Here is a 22,918-nt window from a genome sequence, read left to right on the forward strand (position 1 = left end):
TAGGTTAATACTATATTTGATGTTTGTATGGGGGGTGTTGGTTCACAGTGAGGTGGAGTGTGGGTACTGGGAGGGGTTAGGAGTGGGCGGGTGGGGAGTCCCCATCTTAATGCTAATTGCATGGATTTCTGAACCGTTTTAAATACTTTCTCTTCTATGCCGGTGTTTCTCTTCTTCTGTGTTTCAAATGGCATACCATTCCCTGTATAGTGCACTACTTTCAACCGGGGCCGGTAGTGCCCTGGTCAAAATAGTGCACTATATAGGGAATAGGGTGCAATGTGGGACACATACCATGTCTTCGTTGTTGTTGCCAAAATGATTGTGATCCAGTTTCTACTGTATTAAAGCAATTGAGTGTAAACACCAACAAACAAACAGGGTGAACTATTTTGTATAGCAGCCATGTACAGAATGATTGTATTTATCCTTGTTGTCCTACTTTCTATTTGTGTTCTACATGTTTACTTGTCTGTCTGTCTGTAATAGTAGCCTGGTCTAGAATCAACTCTTATTGCAGCAGGTTAGAACCCTTGGTGGACAGTGTTTGGTAAAGATGTGGTTGGACTGGTCTAAGAGCAGTGCTAAAGACAGTGGGTTATTTAGGCACCTTGTTAGGTTTCCAAAATTGCAGTAACTTTCCCAATATTTCCAGAAAACCTGGTTGGAACCAATCACAGCCAGAGAAAGAGGAGGAGGTTGTAGAAATTAGAGATTTCAGTTGTTGTGGGAATTGGCTGTTTAGCTCTTACCTAGGGATAATTGCACTAGGCTAGCTATTAAACTGAGATTGTGCCATCTCACTTACTGACTGGCTTTTTAAGGAGTCCAATATGAAGTTACATTAGTGCCAAACATAGTAGCAGCCCAGGATTTATGTTTGATGTTTAGAGGGGAAGGATAGAGAAAGGGTATGTGCCAAATGGCACCCTATTCCCTTTAAAGTGCACTACTTTTTGCCAGGGCCCCAAAGTGCACTATATAGGGGATAGGGTGCCGTTTGGGATGCAGGCATAGAGGTCATGCAGAGGTTCCATCATGGCTGTTGGTGGCCCCGGCATCTCCCTGCGATACACAGTAACTGGTGGCTCAATAGCTGACAACTTTTTTTTTCACTTATTTGTAACAGACATTTTGAGGTGGTGCATATGAGTCAGCAAAGGGGCAATTGATTGTCAGCTATTGATTAACTGATCTAATGATACATAAGCCGCCCTGAGTATTGTTATATTAGACAAACACTGAAGGTGTATTGAAAATGCTGTAAATGTATGGTGCCAGTAAACCAGACTAGCTACATTAGTTACACTAGTTACATTGTCTGTAGATAGATACCGCAGTAAACAGCATAAACAGTACCCACTGGGCATATACTTGCTGAATCGATGTTGTTTGAATCAACGTGGAAAACTGATTTGATTTGAAAAAAATACATAAAAAAAAATAAAAAACATCCAACTTTTAACCTAAATCCAATGACCTGGTGACATTTTTTGTTGATTTCACGTTGAATTTACCAAATGTAAATCAAAACTAGATGTTGAACTAATATGGACACAACTCAAGGCCTCACACCCAGCCAGGCTTTGGTTTGGTTCCCAAATTGCTACCTATTCCCTATGTAGCACTGTACTTTTGACCAGAGTCCTATGGGTATCTGTCTCCATCATAGCTAGCCCCTTATCTGAAGGTCTAATGGCCAAAGGATTTCTTTAGGTCAGTGGTGGCTGTTGAGGGGAGGATGGCTCATAGATTGGAATGGAAAGTTACCTTTCCATGTATTCCATTCCAGCCATTACAATGGGCCCGTCGTCGGGTTTAAAGTGGCACCAGCCACCACTGCTTTAGATCAGTGTTGTTTGATGTAATAATACATACAGCCAGTAAAATGACTTGAACCAATGGACTCAATGTTTTGGAAATCCATGTTGTACTGCCAATAGATCCATTGTTATTAAAAGATGCAATGCATGATGCTTGGATGGAGTTAGTAGAGGTTGGGGTCTCATATGCAAATGAAGGTAAAGAGGAATGTCAAATAATATACACTGCTCCAAAAAATAAAGGGAACACTAAAATAACACATCCTAGATCTGAATGAATGAAATATTCTTATGAAATACTTTTTTCTTTACATAGTTGAATGTGCTGACATGTGCTGACAACAAAATCACACAAAAATGATCAATGGAAATCAAATTTATCAACCCATGGAGGTCTGGATTTGGAGTCACACTCAAAATTAAAGTGGAAAACCACACTACAGGCTGATCCAACTTTGATGTAATGTCCTTAAAACAAGTCAAAATGAGGCTCAGTAGTGTGTGTGGCCTCCAAGTGCCTGTATGACCTCCCTACAATGCCTGGGCATGCTCCTGATGAGGTGGCGGATGGTCTCCTGAGGGATCTCCTCCCAGACCTGGACTAAAGCATCCGCCAACTCCTGGACAGTCTGTGGTGGATGGAGCGAGACATGATGTCCCAGATATGCTCAATTGGATTCAGGTCTCGGGAACGGGCAGGCCAGTCCATAGCATCAAAGCCTTCCTCTTGCAGGAACTGCTGACACACTCCAGCCACATGAGGTCTAGCATTGTCTTGCATTAGGAGGAACCCAGGGCCAACCGCACCAGCATATGGTCTCACAAGGGGTCTGAGGATCTCATCTCGGTACCTAATGGCAGTCAGGCTACCTCTGGCGAGCATATGGAGGGCTGTGCGGCCCCCCAAAGAAATGCCACCCCACACCATGACTGACCCACCGCCAAACCTGTCATGCTGGAGGATGTTGCAAGCAGCAGAACGTTCTCAACGGCGTCTCCAGACTGTCACGTCTGTCACATGTGCTCAGTGTGAACCTGCTTTCATCTGTGAAGAGCACAGGGCGCCAGTGGCGAATTTGCCAATCTTGGTGTTCATTGGCAAATGCCAAACGTCCTGCACGGTGTTGGGCTGTAAGCACAACCCCCACCTGTGGACGTCGGGCCCTCATACCACCCTCATGGAGTCTGTTTCTGACCGTTTGAGCAGACACATGCACATTTGTGGCCTGCTGGAGGTCATTTTGCAGGGATCTGGCAGTGCTCCTCCTTGCACAAAGGCGGAGGTAGCGGTCCTGCTGCTGGGTTGTTGCCCTCCTACGGCCTCCTCCACGTCTCCTGATGTACTGGCCTGTCTCCTGGTAGCACATCCATGCTCTGGACACTACGCTGACAGACACAGCAAACCTTCTTGCCACAGCTCACATTGATGTGCCATCCTGGATGAGCTGCACTACCTGAGCCACTTGTGTGGGTTGTAGACTCCGTCTCATGCTACCACTAGAGTGAAATCACCGCCAGCATTCAAAAGTGACCAAAACATCAGCCAGGAAGCATAGGAACTGAGAAGTGGTCTGTGGTCACCACCTGCAGAACCACTCCTTTATTGGGGGTGTCTTGCTAATTGTCTATAATTTCCACCTGTTGTCTATTCCATTTGCACAACAGCATGTGAAATTTATTGTCAATCAGTTTTGCTTCCTAAGTGGACAGTTTGATTTCACAGAAGTGTGATTGACTTGGAGTTACATTGTGTTGTTTAAGTGTTCCCTTTATTTTTTTGAGCAGTGTAGTTATAGAAGGTGTCTGTACACAATGTTTGATGAAGCATTAGAGTGGGGATTTTTGGACTGCGTCCCTGAGTAGAATGTGTGTCCCAAATGGCACCCTATTTCTTATATAGTGCACTACCTTTGACCAGAGCACTATGAACATTGGTCAAAAGTAGTGCACTATATAGGGAAGATGGTGCCAATTAGGACTCAACAATGGATACATTTTCTCACCTTTCTATCCCTAGAACACCTGTACTGTATGATTATGAGAGAGGGAAGGAGACTTAGGGTTGTCAGTCTGTTTGTGTGTTTGTCAATCAGTGATGTACATTTCCTATAGTAGTTTCTGTTTGTGTCCGGGTTGACAGAAAAACACAGCTGTTTCAGTGATCTATTAAATAAACCTGTGAAATTAACCAGCACTCGTTTGTCTTATTTATTTTTTCAACAACTATTTGTTATTTTAAATCAATTAATACTCTTAAGAATAACAGGCCCAGCAGCCTAGTTAGTTGGGTTTTGGAGCACAGAGTTGAACAGCAGACAGAGAAGCGTGAAGAAATATTATGGTTTTACTTTCAGTGCTTGTAAAAGCCCACAGTGCAAATTTGATGGTGAAGACATTTTCAGTCTAGGTATTCAAGGCAAAATAAATAGTTGAAGATCAAGTTTGCTAACTACCTCTCTCAAAGAGTGCAGTATATAATGTCAGAACATCTGCTGTCTCAGCCACTGCCTGTCACCAAGGGTGTACCAGAAGGCTCGATCCTAGGCCCCACACTCTTCTCAACTTACATCAACAACATAGCTCAGGCAGTAGGAAGCTCTCTCACCCATTTATATGCAGATTAAACAGTCTTATACTCAGCTGGCCCCTCCCTCAGATGTTGTGTTAAATACTCTACGACAAAGCTTTCTTAGTGTTTAACAAGCTTTCTCTGCCCTTAACCTTGTTCTGAAACCTCCAAAACAAAGGTCATGTGGTTTGGTAAGACAAATGCCACTCTCCCCACAGGTGTGATTACTACCTCTGAGGATTTAGAGCTTGAGGTAGTCACCATATACAAGTACTTGGGAGTATGGCTAGACGGTACACTGTCCTTCTCTCGGCACATATCAAAGCTGCAGGCTATAGTTAAATCTCGACTTGGTTTCCTCTATCATAATTGCTCCTCTTTCACCCCAGCTACCAAACGAACACTGATTCAGATGACCATCCTACCCATGCTAGATTATGGAGACATCATTTATAGATCGCCAGGTAAGGGTGCCATCAAATTTGCCACCAATGTTCCTTATAGGACACATCACTGCACTCTATACTCTTCTGTAAACTGATGATCTCTGTAGACCCAACGCAAGACCCACTGGTTGATGCTCATTTATAAAGCCCTCTTAGGCCTCACTCTCCCCTATCTGAGATATCTACTGCAGCCTTCATTCTCCACATATAACACCCATTCTGCCAGTCACATTCTGTTAAATGTCCCCAAAGAATTTGTTCTTAACTGACTTGCCTAGTTAAATAAAGGTTAAAAAAAGTTTTGACAAACAGACAGGGCAATAGGCTACAAAGACTAGGCTACTTACTGTAGCAACCTAACAAAAATGACTAGCAAATGCGAAAGACTAGCATACAAAAAGATGATGCCGATGGAGAAGGGCGACATGTTACAAGTTCCAACTCAACTTAACTATTTAGTGATATTTATCATGTTTATCTTTACTTTTTTTGTACAGAAAGTTCATATTATTATCACATATGATCGCCAAGCACTCTGGAAATCAGATCGACAACTACTAACCTCAATTTCGACTTCAAATACGACTTCAACTCATACCGCCCCACAAAAAGATGATGCCGATGGAGAAGGGCGACATGTTACAAGTTCCAACTCAACTTAACTATTTAGTGATATTTATCATGTTTATCTTTACTTTTTTTGTACAGAAAGTTCATATTATTATCACATATGATCGCCAAGCACTCTGGAAATCAGATCGACAACTACTAACCTCAATTTCGACTTCAAATACGACTTCAACTCCGACTCGGCTGTTCCGCTGTTCATACCGGGCCTTATTCATTTGTTCAATGGGCTACCGAAACATTGCAGGCATAGACGTAGGAGACAAGGTGGAATCCTGGTGAAAGTGAGGCAAAGAGAAATGGGGCTCCCCTCTGTTCTTTTGGCAAATGTTCAGTCACTCGAGAATAAAATGGATGAGCTTCGTTTGAGAGTCTGCTATCAGTGAGACTTGAAAAGCTGAAATATTATATGTCTTACTGAAATGTGGCTGGAAGATGACGCTATGCACGTAGTACACCGTGGATTCTCCATGCAGCGGCAGAATCAGACGCCGGATTCGGGGTTGTCGAAAGGATGAGTGTGTTTTTTATATATAACAACTGGTGTGCAGCTTCAAGAGGGAAGGAAATCTCAAGCTTTTGCTCACCTGACATAGAAAACCTCATGGTAAGCTGCAGATCCTTTTATCTTCAAAGACAGTTCTAATCCATGATTATCATGGCTGTCTACATCCCTCCACAAGCCAACACCACTCTGGCCCTCAACAAACTGTATGGGGCCATAAACAAACAAGAAACCGCTCACCCAGTGACAGTGTTTCTGGTGGACGGAGACTTTAACGCTGGGAGACTTAAAACCGTCCTACCTCATTTCTACCATCATGTCTCCCGCGCCACTAAGGGCGCTTAAACTCTAGACCACTTTTATCGTAAGCACAGAAACGCATAAAAGGCCCTCCGTTGTCCTCCTTTCGACAAATCTGACCAATGACACAATTCTCCTGCTTCCTGTTTACAAACAAAAACTTAAACAGTAAGCACCAGTCATTCGCTCAATACAGAAGCGGTCAGATGAAGCAGACGTAAGGCTACAAGACTGTTTTGCTAGTACAAACTGGGATATGTTCCGGGATTCATCCGATAGCATTGAGGAACTTACCACAACAGTCATGGGCTTCATCAAGAAGTATATAGACAATGTCATCCCCACAGTGACTATAAGAACATATCCAAACCAAAAACCATGGATAAAAGGCAACATCCTCACTGGGCTAAAGGCTAGAGCTACTGCTTACAAGGAACAGGACAAGGACATGGATGCATACAAGAAAGCCCACTACTACCTCCAACGAGACATCAAGCTTGTAAAAGGACAATGTAGGAGAAGCTGCAATCCTATTACACTGGCTCCGACGCTCGTCGTATGTTGCAGGGCTTGCAGACAATAACAGATTACAAAGGGTAACCCTCAAATGAGCAAAATGCCTGTTATACTCACTTCAAGGAATATAACACTGTGCCTTGCGTGAAAGCCCCTGTTTTTCCAGATGACTGTGTGATCTCACTCTCCGTGGCAAATGTGAGCAAAAGTTTAAAAAGGTTAACAATCAGACGGAATACCAGGGTGCGTTCTCAAAGCATGCACAGACCAGTTGGCAAGTGTCTTAACTGACATTTTCAATCTCTCCTTGTCCCAGTCTGTAATCCTAACATGTTTCTACGCACCACCATTGTCCCTGTTCCCAATAGCTACAAGGTAACCTGCCTAATTAACTATCGCCCTATAGCACTCACATCTGTAATTATGAAATGCTTTGAAAGGCTGGTCATGACACACATCAACACCATCATCCCAGACCCACTCCAATTCACATACCGCCCCAACAGCTAACACTATCGAGAGCATCTGGACTGCTTGGTATGGAAAAGCACTACAAAAGGTGGAGTGGACAGCCCAGTACATCGCTGGGGCTGAACTCCGTGCCATCCAGGACCTCTATATCAGGTGGTGTCAAGAGGAAGGCCCGACAAAGACACCAGCCACCCAAGCAATAGACTGTTCACTCTGCTACCATCCGGCAAACGGCACCGTAGCATCGGCTCTCTGACCAATAGGCTCCGAGACAGCTTCAACCCCCAAGCCATAAGACTGCTAAGTAACTAGACTGCTAAATAGTAAATTAATGGCACCCATACTATCTGCACTGACCATGCGCAGACTCACTAGACTATATACCGTGTATACACACTCACACTCACACACACGACATTGACATTCCCACACAAATCCAAAAATCATTTACATATACTACATATAGTGCATTTGGAAAGTATTCAGACCCCTTGACTTTTTCCATGTTTCCTCCAGACGTGACGCCTGGTATTGAGGCCAAAGAGTTCCATCTTGGTTTCATCAGAGCAGAGAATCTTGTTTCTCATGGGCTGTCATGTGCCTTTTACTGAGGAGTGGCTTCCGTCTGGCCACTCTACCATAAAGGCCTGATTGGTGGAGTGCTGCAGAGATGGTTGTCCTTCTGGGAGGTTTTCCCATCTCCTCAGAGGAACTCTGGAGCTCTGTCATCGTGACCATCGGGTTCTTGTTCACCTCACTGACCAAGGCCCTTCTCCCCCAGTTTCTCAGTTTGGCCTGCCAGCCAGCTCTAGTTAGGGTCTTGGTGGTTCAAAACTTCTTCCATTTAAGAATGATGGAGGCCACTGTGTTCTTGGGGACCTTCAATGCTGCAGAAATGTTTTGGTACCCTTCCCCAGATCGGTGCCTCAACACAATCATATATCGGAGCTCTACGGACAATTCCTTCCACCTCATGGCTTGGTTTTTGCTCTGACATGCACTGTCAACTGTGGGACCTTAGGCAGGTCCCTTTGGAAAGGTGTGCCTTTCCAAATAGTGTCCAATCAATTGAATTTACCACAGGTGGACTTCCATCAAGTTGTAGAACGATAGCAAAGGGTATGGAAACTTATGTAAATAAGATATTTCCGTTTTTAAAATTTTCATAAATGTGGAAAAATATCAAAAAAACTGTTTTTGCTTTATCGTAATGGGGTATTGTGTGTTGTTTGATGAGTAAAAACATTAATTTACATTTTTTTAGAATAAAACTGTAATGTAACAAAATGTGGAAAAAGTCAAGGGGTGTGAATACTTCTGAATGCACTGTATGCACACACACACACACGCACACGCACACACACACACAATTTTACACATAATTTGGTCTTGCTACTCTGTTCTTTATTTTACTCATATTATCTATTATCTATTATCTATTATCTATTATCTATTCATATTATCTATTATATTATCTATCCTGATGCCTAGTCACTGTACCCTGCCTTCATGTACATATCTACCTCAAATACCTCGTATTTGCATATTGATCTGGTACATGCACTCCCTGCACATAGCCCCATTCTTGTGTATTTCATTTTGTTTCTCTTGTGTTACAAATTAAATAGTATTATTATTGTTAAACTCTGCATCGCTAGGCAGGGCTCGTAAGCAAACATTTCACAGTAAAGTCTACACCAGTTGTATTCGGAGCATGTGACATACATATATATATATATATATATATATATATTTTTTTTTTATGTTTATTTTTTTATTTAATGGCTACAAAGACAGAATGCCAAAATACTACATAAACAGAGATACAGCAACAGCAGAACATTGTCTATACTGTCCAGCCCTCTCGACCATGTGGCCAGAACATCATACATAGCTTGAAACCAAACATAGCTTGAAACCGAAAACAGCCTAACTAGCCTACAGGAGGGGAGAATCTAAATTGGGTTGAAGTTTACAGAAGAGGAATCACAAAATACAGTATATTAGTGATAACTAATTTAGCTAGTTGTTTTATAGATAAAAGCAAAAGTAGCACATTGTTTTTAAATATGTATTATTTTATCCTTAGAGAAAACAACAGCTGATTCTAAGGGGGGTGGCAGACTTTAAAAAAAACTTCCGCTCTAGCCGGGAGCTGGTGAAAGGATACTCATGAGTATCTTCGGTGAGAGGAGGCTACACAGGAGTGGAGTACACTTCTCTGTTCATCTATTAACGAATTGACACTCTCCTCGACCTCTCAACAAACACTTACCTGTTTAATGGTCACAGAGGAGAGGAGGATGGAGGAGTTGAGGACAGGACAGGCTGTTTCACAATTGAGAATCTCCTGAGCATCCACGTAAATAGACCTCAAAACGAGATATAAAAAAACAAACAAACATAACGGTGATTGGAAATAGTATAGTCATTATAGTAAATGTAATATGGGAGTGAACTTTATTTAGAATAAGGGTTACATTGAGAAAATCATCCCTCTTTGAAATGAAAATGGATGGCCTGAAATAGGTGCGTGTTGGTGGAAGGGAAGTCAGGTGCAGGAGAACGAACTTGGTATAAAGGGAGTCGTTTAATAAGTGTTCATAAAACTAAACAAAAAACAAAATATACAAAAAATAATAAAAGTCATGTGTCGTGTGTCGCACACCGACACATGACTTGCACAAAACATACAATCAAACAATTTCAGACAAGGACATGAGAGGAAACAGAGGGTTAAATACACAACATGTAATTGATGGGATTGGAACCAGGTGTGAAGGAAGACAAGACAAAACCAATGGAAAATGAAAAATGGATCAGTGATGGCTAGAAGGTCGATGACATCAACACCGAACACCGCCCGAACAAGGAGAGGGACCGACTTCATAATAATGAAAACAAAGTGGATGGCAGAGAACATGTCTACCGTTTACCCTCACTTCTTCGACAGACCAGAGCTTTAGATATGCAATTTTAGAAACTGTTCATCGTCCCGGAAGCATTACATTGCAACGTAGAAATATCGATACAGGGCTAAGGGCCAGAAAGTTGCGAGTTCGCAAATCACCGTGGACAAGAGTATGGGTGGAAAGATCTCCATTATAATAAAATGACTGCATGAATCTATTGTCGCGTCCTATCAGCCCAGACAGAGTAGGTCTACCGACACAGAAAAACGTAAGCTTCAACAGCTGGCTACTCTTTTTCAATGGATTAACCCAATGAGAGTGTTTCCCTAAAAGCTGTCTGGGTTTAAACATCTATTGTACAGAAAGTGAATAGCTTAATTAATTGGTAGTGACAGAATTAGATTCCTTCCCAAGCAAAGTCAGCCTCTGAATGCCAAAGAAACAAATTGTTTTGCAGCATCAAAGACCAAAGCGTTTTTGTAGATCACTTTATATAATCGGATGCGTTTTATTTTCTGCAAAATCTTAAAATAGCAAGGGGTAGGCTGGTGCTTTTTGCCGATTTCTTAAGTAAAAGGGAGACCTATGGCGTACCCTCCCATGCTCCCTCAATTTGGTTCCCGAGTGGCGCAGCGGTCCAAGGCACCTCCAAGGCATCTCAGTGCAAGAGGTGTCACTATAGTGCCTGGTTCGAATCCAGGCTGTATCACATCCGGCTGTGATGCGCCTATAGTGCGGCGCACAATTGGCCCAGAGTTGTATGGATTTTCCCAGAGTAAACCGTCATTGTAAATAAGAATTTGTTCATAACTGACTTGCCTAGTTAAATAAATAAAAATTAAAAAAAAAAATTAAAATGAAGAGTCTTGTTTTTAACTTAACAGCCCTTCGCTGACAGAGGTAGCATATTTCAAGAGAGAGTGGTGGGTGAAGAAATTGACCAACACATCTAAGAATATAGCAGCCTATAGCCTTATTTTGTCAGTCAAACAGGTAGGCAGGCCTACCTCTTATTTCTTAAATAGGAAGAAACAGGCTCCAACACAAAGCCCTCTTGTTATTAGTGAAGTCTAATTAAAATGAAAATGATTTAAATTCCTTATACCACCATGAGCTGTCCATTTCAGATTGATTGTGCCGCAGCTGCTGCTTCAAATTTCAGCACAACAATGTAAATAACTATAAACTGGGTTATTGTGAGGTCAATAACTCTGAGAAATACATCATGGGCAAGAAAAGTATTGTTTTTAATAAAATCAATTATATTAGTAGCAAGCTATCAAAGTTGACCTCCGGTCCTCCTCATCTTCACTCTCTCCTTCTCAAACTGAACAGAAAGTAGTATGGTTATCCAACAGGTCGATCCCGAGCCTCTAACTGTTTGCAGCCCACCTACGAGTAGCTTGCCAAACAATTCTAAAAGTACATGGCAATTTTCACGCTTTCCTCTGCAAACTGTCAGAAACAAATCTCACAAGTATCAGACGCCGCAAGCTCCTAGCTACTATTTAATCAAGGCAACATTGACATTATTTCGCACCTGGTTAACGACTATTGGCTTAAAAAGCCAAACCTACCACAATATCTGCCAATTATTCCCAACACTATTGCCTCTGTCTGTCTGTGTGGTGCGCACGTTGGATGATCACTTTGTGTGTAGCCAGTACTTTCCCCAAAACCTTCTCAATTTGATGTTAACTGCAAAGTAGGCTTACCTGGCAGAAGTATATCATCAATAATACAATTTATATATTTTATTTGTTTATTGAAAACCTTGCCATGAAATGAGACCCGCTCATCAGAAGTCACATTCCTCATTATATGGGCAATTAAAAGGAAATTACACTCAAAAGTCTAAATGTGTTCGTTTTCTTCCGTTCTTCCATTTAAGAATTTAAGTATTGACATGGACTCAGAACATTCAATTTAGTTGTTTCTCTATGAACAATTGTATGAACACCTAACATAAGACACTCAGCATAAGAATCACTCAAGCATATGTTTCACTAACTGGTCACAAAACAATGATTGATAGGCAGCTTAAGCTTCTCCAATGAAACTATTATTTGGTTGGTTTATACTTCAACCAACCGCCTTTCCTTTTGAATATAATCAATACATGTAAACGTAGGCCTATCTGTGTAGTATGTTTCCCCTCACATCCCTTCCCTTTCTGTTCTTTTCACATCAAGTATTTATTGATATTCTGTCAGGAAGGTAATTAACTACCTACCTTTGTTCCATTAAAACAGCTCTTTACCTCAGGGAGAGAGCGAGGGATGCAAAAAGAAGGGGGGAAAAGACAGCTGGGGAGGGGGAGCAAGAAAGAGAGGGAGAGACCACAGAAGGATGGCGGCATCTTAATTGGAGAGAACTGGTTCATGGAGCAGAATGAGTGAATGGTATCAAATACATCAAACACATGGTGCTCTGAGAAAGCAGTGGAATTTAATGACAGTTACAGTCTGTTTTCGGAGCGACGCAGGTCCTAAAAAGGGACGGCCAGAACTCGAACAGGAGAGGAGCTTGGATGCTAAGTGCTCCCATATATACAAAAAAAGTGATGGGATATCAGTCCTTGCCCACAACAGGTAACCCTCATTGATCAAATGGCACAGTTCTAAGCAATCTTATATCCATGCCATTTCAAGCCAAGCTCATGGCTATTTCATATAGAGGCTTAACTACTGGTCATAGCATGTTTGTGTTAGAGACTCCATCGGATCTGAAATCCTGCAGCTGCGGCCTTGGACTGATTTATGTAAATGTATGAAGTTTGAATTTAAAAAATGATGTTATTTGTCATTCTGGCTTCTCAAACCATCATGGGCATTTTGATAGTAAAAACAAAATGCCTGAATTATTAAGATTGGGTGATTTTAACCTGGATTGGTTGGTTCCAGTATCAGAGAAACTGAAAGATATTTGTACTAAGCTACATTTTACTCAACTGATAACTATACCAACCCACCAACACAAAACACCATGAAAAATCTACTCTTTTGGATATCATTCTGACAAACACTCCTCATAAGTATACAGCCAATGGAATCTTTGCTAATGAGCTCAGTGACCATTGTCCATTTGCCTGCATTAGAGATACTAAGCTACCTAAATCGCATCTGTACATTATTACAAATATACATTTTTGAACATTCAATGAGCAACATTTCCTGTATGAGCTTGGGTTGTATGTTCGGGAGAGTGTGTCCTCTATTCAGATCAGGCCCTTAAATATTTGACCTCTCTAACTAACTCTGTTGCAGATAAGCATGCCCCATATAAAATATTAAAGGTAACCTATGAATTGTCTTAAAGAGTTCATAAAATAAACTTAAGGCTAGATTGACTTATTCTACCTCTGGCAGTCCTTCAGACATTTGAAAAATAGATGTCTTACTCTGAACAGCCTCAGCTGGCCACCTATTTGAAAGAATGTTTTATGAAAATACCTCAACTTCCACTAGAGCAGGGCTGGACAGCCCTCTTCCTGGAGATCGACTGTCCTGCAGGTTTTCAGTCCAATCCTAATTTAGCAGTTCTGATTCAGCTAGTTAACGTCTTGTTGAGCAGCTAATTAGTAGAATCAAGTGTGTTAAATTAGGATTGGACTGAAAACACACAGGATGGTAGATCTACAGGAAGAGGGTTGGGCAGCCCTGCACTAGAGGGAGTTCTTTACTCACCTCTAAACAGATAAAGTGCATTCGTAAAGTATTCAGACCCATTGATTTCTTCCACATATTGGGTGAAGGGATGGAGTGGTGGAGTGAAACAATAAAGGTAGTGCCAGTAATCTGTAAGATTGTAAGAGGTGAGAGAATGGATAGAATGAGAGAGAGAAAAGAAAGAGACGAAGAGAAGGGGGGAAATAAATGTTGGGTGGATAAGTGGATGTGTGTTGTTTAGTGGAGCCAGTCCTTGTTCATGGCAGGAGATAATTGATGGTGTTATCGAGGGACGATGGGGGGCGGTGGGGCACAAGGAGGGTGTATACTGTATATGGAGGTAGTTTGTCAAACCCTGCCACAGCCCTGTTCTGTTTCAATGGGAACCACAGCAGGGAGAGCTAGTGGAGAATATGTGCATCCCAAATGGCACTATTCCTTATAAAGTGCACTACTTTTCTATTTAGGATGCATCTTTTGTCAGCAGGCAGGCAGCAGAACTCACAGGCGAGAAGGAAACGATAAAGCGTTCATAACAATGAAGAACATTGTGATCTTTGTCTTTTTCTCCAATGTGTCGTCTGTGGCATGTGTGTATGTGCGTGTGTGTGTATGTGTGTGGTTTGAGGTCAGTGGCTGAGTGGCTGAGTGATCACCTACCTATACAGTGCATTCTGAAAAGTTTTCACACCCCATCCCTTTTTCCACATTTTGTTACGTTACAGCATTATTCTAAAATTGATTTTTTTTTAAATTCAACATCAAACTACACACAATACCCTAAAATGACAGAGCAAAAACAGGTTTTTAGAAATTTTTGCAAATTTATTACAAATAAAAACAGAAATACATGATCAAAAATCAAATCAGATTAGTCACATGCGCCCCGAATACAACAGGTGTAGTAGACCTTACAGTGAAATGCTTACTTATGACCTCGTAACCAACAGCGCAGTTAAAAAAAATAAGGATAAGAATAATAAATAAAAGTAACATTAATTAAAGAGCAGCAGCAAAATAACAATAGAGAGACTATATACGAGTGGGGGGGGGTACCGGTAAAGAGCCAATGTGTGGGGGCACCAGTTAGTTGAGGTAATATGTACATGTAGGTAGAGTTATTAAAGTTATTAAATGCATAGATGGTAATAACAGAGAGTAGCAGCAGTGTAAAAGAGGGGGGGGGGGGGGCAATGCAAATAGTCTGGGTAGCCATTTGATTAGATGTTCAGGAGTCTTACGGCTTGAGGGTAGAAGCTGTTTAGATGTCTCTTGGACCTAGACTTGGAGCTCCGGTACCACTTGCCGTGCAGTAGTAGAGAGAACCGTCTATGACTAGGGTGGCTGGAGTCTTTGACAATTTTTAGGGCCTTCCTCTGACACCGCCTGATATGGAGGTCCTGGATGGCAGGAAGCTTGGCCCCAGTGATGCACACTACCCTCTGTAGTGCCTTGCGGTCGGAGGCCGAGCAGTTGTCATACCAGGCAGTGATGCAAACAGTCATGGTGCAGCTGTAGAACCTTTTGAGGATCTGAGGACCCATGCCAAATCTTTTCCGTCTCATGACGGGGAATAGGTTTTGTCGTGCCCTCTTCATGACTGTCTTGGTGTGCTTGGACTATGTTGGTTTGTTGTTGATGTGGACTTGAAGCACTCAACCTGCTCCACTGCAGCCCCGTCGAAGAGAATGGGGTCGTGCTCAGTCCTCCTTTTCCTGTAGTCCACATCATCTCCTTTGTCTTGAATGTTCAGACCCTTTGCTATGAGACTCAAAATTAAGCTCAGGTGCATCCTGTTTCCATTGATCATCCTTGAGATGTTTCTGCAAATTGTTTGGAGTCCACTTGCGGTAAATTAAATTGATTGGACATGATTTGGAAAAGCACACGTCTATATAATCTCCCACAATTGATAGTGCAGGTCAGAGCAAAAACCAAGCCATGAGGTCGAAGGAATTGTCCGTCGAGCTCCGAGACAGGATTGTGTTGAGGCACAGATCTGGGGAAGGATACCAAAAAATGTCTGCGGCTTTCAAGGTCGCCTAGAACACAGTGGCGTCCATCATTCTTAAATGGAAGAAGTTTTGAACAACCAAGACTCTTCCTAGAGCTGGCCTCCCGGCCAAACTGAGCAATCAGGGAGAAGGGCCTTGGTCAGGGAGGTGACCCAGAACCAGATGGTCACTCTGACAGAGCTCCAGAGTTCCTCTGTGGAGATGGGAGAACCTTCCAGAAGGACCATCTCTGCAGCGCTCCACCAACCAGGCCATTATGGTAGAGTGGCCAGATGGAAGACACTCCTCAGTAAAAGGCACGAGAGCCCACTTGGAGTTTGCCTAAAGGCACCTAAAGGACTCCCAGATGATGAGAAGCAAGATTCTCGGGTCTGATGAAACCAAGATGAACACTTTGGCCTGAATGCCAAGCATCATGTCTGGAGGAAACCTTGCACCATCCCTATGTTGAAGCATGGTGGTGGCAGTATCATGCTGTGGGGATGTTTGTATCTAAAGCCATAATTTCATAAAAATTCCAACTTTGATTTTGCTTTATGCTCAATTATGCTTTTAAATACAAGTGACAAATATATGTCAACAATAATTTTAACAAGGGCAATTCTATGGACTAAATTGCATGAACCCCCCCAAACAATTTTTTTTGTACTGGCTTCGTATGGAATCATTCTCTTATCTGAGTGTTGTTCTGAGGTTTGTATTTTACCATGTTCAACATGGTCTCATTACAATTTGTCAGACTAGTGACATTAAACCATTGTAGTTATGTCACATTGGCTAACATATTAGTCTTGTCACATATGCAGGAGTTGTTGAATCATTGTATCATTGTTCATGGTATTAAGACTATATAGATTGGTACAGTTTATCTTTGGAATAATGGAAGTAGAGGAGAGATTGGTGATCGCTTGAAAAACATTACTTTTGATATCCCTTTGTTGAAAGCAGTGTTGGGTGATGTGCATTGAGGTGAATTTAAAAGCCATAACAATATTTCAAATAACATTTTGTATGCTACGTCAGGGGAAAAAAATGTCACTATTTTTTTCTATATGCTCTTAGGATTACTTTTGTAAAAGATACTTACATGTTTCTGACATGGGACTCCCGAGAATTTAAAGAATAAGAATGAGGTGAAACTGAATAAGATTAACATCTGTTGTAGACTATTGTCAAAATAAGTGCACAGTAAAGGGAATAGGGTGCATTTGGGACACAAGCATTGATGTATTGGACTTAGCTGACTAAAAGTATACGTGCAATTGTACCCAGCATCTAATCAACATACCACATTCCTATCGTTGAAATTAAACAAATGTCCTCTTTGTTGAAATGGCAATATACTGTACAGTTGAAGTCGGAAGTTTACATACTTCTAGGTTGGAGTAATTCAAAATCATTAAAAGCTAGTTTTTCAACCACTCCACAATTTTCTTGTTAACAAACTATAGTTTTGGCAAGTCATTTAGGACATATACATTGTGCATGACACAAGTAATTTTTTCAACAGTTGTTTAGACAGATTATTTCACTTATAATTCACTGCATCACAATTCCAGGGGGTCAAGAGTTTGCATACACTAAGCTGACTGTGCATTTAAACAGCTTGGAAAATTCCAGAAAATTATGTCATGGCTTTAGAAGCTTCTGACAGGCGAACTGACATAATTTGAGTCAATTGGAGGTATACCTGTGGATGTATTTCAAGGCCTACCTTCAAACTCAGTGCCTCTTTGCTTGACATCATGGGAAAATCAACAGAATTCATTCAAAAAATTGTAGACCTCCACAAGTCTGGTTCATCCTTGGGAACAATTTCCAAACGTCTGATTGCACCACGTTGATCTGTACAAACAATAGTACGCAAGTATAAACACCATGGGACCACGCAGCCATCATACCACTCAGGAAGGAGACATGTTCTGTCTCCTAGAGATGAACGTACTTTGGTGCAAAAAGTTCAAATAAATCCCAGAACAACAGCAACGGACCATGTGAAGATGCTGGAGGAAACATGTACAAAAGTATCTATATCCACAGTAAACAATTCCTATATCGACATAACCTGAAAGGCCGCTCAGCAAGGAAGAAGCCACTGCTCCAAAACCACCATAAAAAACCCAGACTACGGTTTGCAACTGCACCTGGGGACAAAGATCATACTTTTTGGAGAAACTGTTTGGCCTTAATGACCATCGTAATGTTTGGAGGAAAAAGGGGAATGTTTGCAAGCTGAAGAACACCATCACAACAGTGAAGCCAGGGGGTGGCAGCATCATGTTGTGAGGGTGCTTTGCTGCAGGAGGGACTGGTGCACTTCACAAAATACATGGCATCATGAGAATGGAAAATTATGTGGATATATTGAAGCAGCATCTCAAGACATCAGTCAGGAAGTTAAAGCTTGATCGCAAATGGTTCTTCCAAATGGACAAGCATACTTCCAAAGTTGTGGCAAAATGGCTTAAGAACAACAACGTCCAGGTATTGGAGTGGCCATCACAAAGCCCTGACCTCAATCCTATAGAAAATTGGTGGCAGAACTGAAAAAGCATGTGCGAGCAAGGAGGCCTACAAACCTGACTCGGATACACCAGCTCTGTCAGGATGAATGGGCCAAAATTCTCCCAACTTGTTGTGGGAAGCTTGTGGAAGGCTACCTGAAACGTTTGACCCAAGTTAAACAATTTAAAGGCAATGCTGCCAAATAATAATTGAGTGTATGTAAACTTCTGACCCACTGGGAATGTGATGAAATAAATAAAAGCTGAAATAAATTATACTATACTATTACTCTGACATTTCACGTTCTTAAACTTCTTAGGGCTGAGATCCCGTTATCGGGATCGATATGACAACAGCCAGTAAAAGTACAGGGCGCCAAATTCAAAACAAAAGAAATCTCTTAATTAAAATTCCTCAAACATACAAGTATCTCATACCATTTTAAATGTAATCTTGTTGTTAATGCCACCACAGTGTCCGATTTCAAATAGGCTTTACAGCAAAAGCACCACAAACGATTATGTTAGGTCAGAGCAACATCATAGAAAAACACAGCCATTTTTCGAGCTAAAGAGAGGAGTCACAAAAATCAGAAATAGAGAAATAGAAATTAATCACTAACCTTTGATGATCTTCATCGGATGACACTCATAGAACTTCATGTTACAGAATACATGTATGTTTTGTTCAATAAAGTTCATATTTATATGAAAAAAATCGCAAATACATTGGCGCGTTATGTTCAGTAGTTCCAAAAACATCCTGTGATTTTGCAGAGAGCCACATCAATTTACAGAAATACTCATAATAAACATTGATAAAAGGTACAACTGTTATGCATGGAACTTTAGATACCCTTCTCCTTAATGCAACCACTGTGTCAGATTTCAAAAAAGCTTTACGGAAAAAGCAAACAATGCAATAATCTGAGTACGGCGCTCAGAGACCCAACAAGCCCAAAAGATATCCGCCATATTGTGCAGTCAACAGAAGTCAGAAATAACATTATAAATATTCACTTACCTTTGATGATCTTCATCAGAATGCACTTCCAGGAATCCCAGTTCCACAATAAATGTTTGTTCGATAATGTCCATCATTTCTGTCCAAATAGCTACTTTTGTTAGCGCATTTGGTAAACAAATGAAAACTCAAGAAGCGCGTTCACTAGTTGCAGACGAAATGTCAAAAAGTTCCGTTACAGTCCGTAGAAACATGTCAGACGATGTATAGAATCAATCTTTAGGATGTTTTTAACATAAAACTTCAATAATGTTCCAACCGGAGAATTCCTTTGTCTTCAGAAAAGCAAAGGAACGAGAGCTGCCTCTCACGTGAATGCGCATGACCAGCTCATAGCTGCTGGCAGACCTCTGACTCATTCCCCTCTCATTCAGCCCCCCTTCACAGTAGAATCCTCAAACAAGTTTCTAAAGACGGTTGACATTTAGTGTAAGCCTTGGGAAGTGCAAGATTACCAATATCCCACTGTGTCTTCAATAGGGGTGGAGTTGGAAATCGACCCTCAGATTTCCCACTTCCTGGTTGGATTTTTTCTCCGGTTTTTGCCTGCTATATGAGTTCTGTTATACTCACAGACATCATTCAAACAGTTTTAGAAACTTCGGAGTGTTTTCTATCCAAACATAATAATATGCATATATTAGCAACTGGGACTGAGGAACAGGCAGTTTACTCTGGGCACCTTATTCATCCAAGCTACTCAATACTGCCCCCAGCCATAAGAAGCTAACATAAAGTGGTGATCCTAACTGACCTAAGACAGGGACTTTTTACTAGGATTACATTTCAGAAATTGAGGAAAACGGAGTTTAAATGTATTTTGGTAAGGTGTGTGTAAACTTCCGACTTCAGATGTATATAATATTCCTCAAATTCCAATCTTTCTTCACTGAGAGGACTAGAATTAGGTCAGTCTTAAATTGATGTGTATGATAACACAAGGGAATATAATTCCCTCTGCCTTTGAAAACAACACTCTTTCCTCCCAGTAAATTCACCAAGTAAAGTTACATGAACAAATTAAATGTGTCATTATTTTGATCATCCTTTTTAGTGTGCATGTACAGATAAAGAAAACTTAATTATTAATTGTATGTGTGTGTGTGTGTGTGCGCGCTCACACGTCCGTGCGAGTTTGTATACAGTATGTGTGTATGATTGTGTGAGTGTGTGTGTGTGAGAGCTTGTGTAAGTGTGTCTAGACACCCTGTGGGCAGTGTCACCTTCTAGTTCCAGGAACAGGGCACTTGCTATTGCTGAGGTCTGTTTTTTTACATTTAACTAGGTAAGTCAATTAAGAACACATGTTTTTATACAACAACAGCCCACCAGGGAACAGTGGGTTAATAACTGCCTTGTGGGGGCAGAACGACAGATTTTTACCTTGTCAGCTTGGGGATTCGATCCAGCATCCTTTCGGTTATCGACCCAACGCCCTGGTTGCTAGGGTACAAGGGGAAAACTTCATACAAATGTTCACTGTCAGCTGAGCATTAGATTACCAATCAATTCTGCATTGAACTTTCCATCATGCATCTCTCTTATGAAATTCAGAATCCCAAAATGTTCTAGGCTCCAATGCCCATTTTCGACATGATATTCATCCCAAATCCACAATCGGAATTGAATCCTGGCCTAAGTTTGGATAGGATACTTTTTTCATTCCAGTGTTTATTTCATGGCTCTGATAAATTAAAGCCCCCCCTATGTTACTTAAACGACAAACCAAGTGTCATTTGAAAATGGGTCATTTGGTTAGGAGACCAACAGGAATAGTTTTCAAATTCCCATTGGTGCTGCAGTGTCAGAAACAGGGATATTGGGTTCCACATGAGATGCAGTCATGCTTTTTTGAGAGAGAGGAACCGAGTATGATGATTCAGATAAAATAAAACAAAATTAATGTTGAATTGTTCCGTAATAACTATGTCTGAATCGTTTGGAACACTGTGACGGCACCTCATGTGTTGATTTATATTCACAACGAGACTGGAATCCAGCATATTCAGATGAACATATCTTCACACAGCCATTCATCTGTTTCCAATGGCAACGTTCACTCAGTGCCTTCTGGAGTAAAGACAATGTGTGTGTGTGCGTGTGTCAGATGATAATGTTCATAAACACACCGCAGCATAGCAACCCGAAACCATGTTCGCCTGATGAGTAACTTTGTGTGAGATCTTAAGATTTGGGTTAGCTCACTCTTGATATTCCATACATTCTGGCTTTGTAAAGACTACAGCCTGATGGGAGCCCTACTTCCTTGTCCAATTGTTTTCCCACACTCGAATGCAGGCTTTTCAAAACGGGCCAGCATTAATTTCTACAGGTTCACGGGAGATAAGTTACAATGCACTGTCTATCTGAGCTGGCTAAATAATTACAATGGCTGCTTCTGATGATTCCTCTTTCCAAGATGAACTTGATGACAAAACTGTTTTGATTTTGTTTTACAAACTAACATATGAACATACTGCTCTATTCATTTGAGCTGGAATACACTAAAGAGGAGTTGAGACAGCGAGAACAAGAATTGCGAGACCAGCAAGCAGCGATAGGGAGCCACGGTCAGACTCCAACTGGTGGTGCCTATGCGGGTGCTTTCTAGCCATGCTGACAGAAGAGGAATGTTTATGCTGCAACAAATTCGATCGCGGACAGTTCTTACTGGAGACGGTCACTGCAGACCCCTTGGATTGTGTGTCTGTGACAGACAATCAACGTTTCGACTCACATATGGATAGAGGTGCACTGGAGACGTTCTTCAGAACCTCATAGATCAGCAGGCAGCAGCAGCCTAGACCAGCTGAACCAGGAGGAAAATGACAAATAAGTAAGTTGTTTTGCTGTCGGTACCCTTACTAAAAAATATTATTACAGTCAGAGTGCATTATAACTGCAGTACTCCGCATTATAACTGAAGACAGAGTGCAGTATAACTGCAATATGCTCCAAATGCGTCCAAAATAACACTTTTTTTTTTACTGCAGTAATATTGCAGTGTAACTGCATTTAGAGTGCTGTATAACTGCAGATCAACTGCATAACACTGCAGTTATTCTGCAATTACTGCATCCAAAATACCACAGTCGACCGCAGTTACGGAACTTTACTGCAGTTTCAAAACTATAATGCTTTGTTTTGTATGGGTAGCTAGCTAGCAATATAAGCCCTCTTTTCACAAGAGGCAGTGTTGTTAAGCAATCTGACAACGCTCTGAGTTTACGAACTCCCAGAGCATACTCTGGAACTCCAGAATAAATTGACGAACACACCAGTAGTATAAACCAGCCTTTAGTTTTGAAATCTTTGGTTATTTCGTACATAGCCTCACATGTAAATCCATAAAGAGATGGGTTGGGCTAAAGCTTAAGACGGTGTGAACGATGCTGAATGAGTGTAGACAAAGAAGACCTCTCCAGTAGGACCCAAATATTCAGGGGCCATTTTCTCAAAAGTGAGGTTACAAGTTTATCAACTTTCAAAGCACAATTACTTTCCCATTGTTCCTGAACTCTAGAGTATGAAATACCAT

This window comes from Oncorhynchus clarkii, chromosome 15 (genome assembly GCF_045791955.1).
Source record: "Oncorhynchus clarkii lewisi isolate Uvic-CL-2024 chromosome 15, UVic_Ocla_1.0, whole genome shotgun sequence".
In the NCBI taxonomy this organism is placed as follows: domain Eukaryota; kingdom Metazoa; phylum Chordata; class Actinopteri; order Salmoniformes; family Salmonidae; genus Oncorhynchus; species Oncorhynchus clarkii.